A 2,564-nucleotide genomic window follows, 5' to 3' on the forward strand; every position below is an offset into this window, starting at 1 on the left:
ATGTGCAGTCTCACAGACACCTGAACAAATCTATCTGAAGTGTGTGAACAGTTTTACATGCTGAAGAAGAACTGGAAAAACCCATACAACACTGGAGAACTGGTAAGACGTATACCACAATCAGTCTGAAGAGTATGTCAAGTTTCACACATCGGTGAATATTCGTCAGGACGTATATCACAGTTAGACTGAAAAGTATGTGCAATTTCACACATCAGTAAAGGATCGGCAAGATGTATACCACAATTAGCAAGAGTATGTGAAGTTTCACACATTATTAAAAAGTTGGCAAGACGTATACCAAAATAAGACTAAAAAATATGTGCAATTTCACACACCAGTAAAGAATCAGCAAGACATATACCACAATTAGTTTTAAGCGTATTTGAAGTTTCATACACAAAAGAAGAACTGAAAAACGTTTACCACAATTAATCTGAAAAATATGTACAGTTTAACATGTACACCTGGATAGAACAAGCAAGATACACACCACACTTTGTCTGAAAGACATGTGTATTTTTATATACAGTTATTCTTAATTATATCTACATTTTCACATAACCAAACGATTTATCACAACTATTCTGGAGTATATGAGCATATTCACACACACACCAGAGAAAAAGTTGAGAAGTATCACACCACAATTAGTGTGAAGATAACTACTATCTCAGTGAAATTTCATATACAGAAGAATAATTAACATTATATATGTATATATATATACTATACTTGTAGACACGAAACTGAATTAAATGTATTTGAATGTAAGCTGCCTACCGTAGAAATAACACAAGATACAAAGGACTTTAGCTCTAAAGAATTTTCTGTTGAGAAAAGTTCCAAGATCTATAAAACTTTACGAACGTAACACGAGTACATTCTGTACAGTGTCTACTGTTCTGTATTTTCCAATTACGTATGATACGTGATCACCGCGGTACATTAGAAATATTACAGAAATCCATTGTTCGTACGATACAGTGTTTTAATCCACAAAAGTACGTTTTCCTTATTGTTCGTTATTTCCGTAGAATACAATGCAAGAACTAGCTTTGTAAGTTCAATTTTTTAAACAAAAACAGTATTGGTTTCACCAAAGAAACGGTCATGCGCTCTTGAAATTACTTGAAACGTGGATGTTTATATTATAATATTCTTATAATACACTAGCAACGTATTTCGCACAAATTTAATCCTAATGTTTTTCAGAATATACTACAAAGAAACTTGTATAAACAAATATGCCATAGATAAGGCTACAAAATCACAATTCCAACATTTTTTCTTCTCTTGATAGTAAATACGTTGGAGTGTATAGTATACGAATTTTTTTCTTTGGTTCGAAGACAAATGCTTCTACACAAATACAGTTTTTTTCCCGAGTGTAAAATCTTTGTCCATATTCGCCACAAAACATCAATCTTTTGTTATCCTTTACGTAAGTCTTCCGTTGTTCTTATTTCTACTTGAAAAAAAAAATCTTGGTAAACAACATTTCTGCGTTCTAAAACTTTATGACAGTGTTTTAATCTTTTTCTGTTTGTCAAATAAACTCGGATCTCTAAAAATATCTCAGTATTGTTCCATTTTTCTAATTGAATCATCTGATTATGGTTGTTATAAATATCAATGATCTGTTGGACATTTATTCTTTAAACAACATAGAATAATTACCGATGGATTATTGTGGTGTTTTTCAAAAAAATAAAAATCAAGCGTGTGCACATCTGTTATGAAAAGAAAAACATCAAATCTGGATAATAACAACATGTTTTTTTTTTGTCAGTTTATTCTAAACTACTAACTACTGGCCAGAATATCCAAGATGAATCTAAGCAGAACTAGATTACATTCCTTTCATTGATTGTTTCTATATATAGAATTATTGATGGTCTGCTTTATCATAAAGTAGTGATACCAGACTGCAGCTATAGTTGTAACTTGTTCCACCATTTGACTAATCGTCCTGTTAACGCTATTCTCGGCCATAATCCTAAAAATGTCTAACGAGGTTCGGCTAGTTTAAGAGACTCAGGCTATGCCACCCATAAAAGTTGAAATATACAAAACTAAATGATTTTATTTCATTTTAATCTGTATATATATATATATATATATTACTTTTTGTACTTACGAAAACACGCTTGACGTCCATTGCCCAGTAGCTTAATTCACGAAACACCGACATGACCATAGAAATATACTATGTGTATATTGCACAGCACCTTAATTCACGAAGCAGCTATACGTTTAGTAGTGTTTATAGTAATTATACCACTGTATAACAAACAACTCAAAACTAGCAGCATCTAAACATTTTAGAAACATGTTATATATGAGTTTGTTAAACGATCATCATGGAAGAGACCGAATGACCTGCAGCTCTAGTCTATGTTGTATAAAAAAGGAATATATTTTAAGGCTAGAAAGATAAATATATAAGTTAAGTGAGTGATTTAGCAAGTATAATTATTTCAAGTATTAGGTCTTCAAGAAATTAATGTCGCTTTTATTTTAGATGAAAAAAACCGAACAACTTATATATCAAAACAAAACAT

The sequence above is a fragment of the Limulus polyphemus genome, unplaced genomic scaffold, assembly GCF_000517525.1.
Source record: "Limulus polyphemus unplaced genomic scaffold, Limulus_polyphemus-2.1.2 Scaffold1210, whole genome shotgun sequence".
NCBI classification, from domain to species: Eukaryota; Metazoa; Arthropoda; class Merostomata; order Xiphosura; family Limulidae; genus Limulus; species Limulus polyphemus.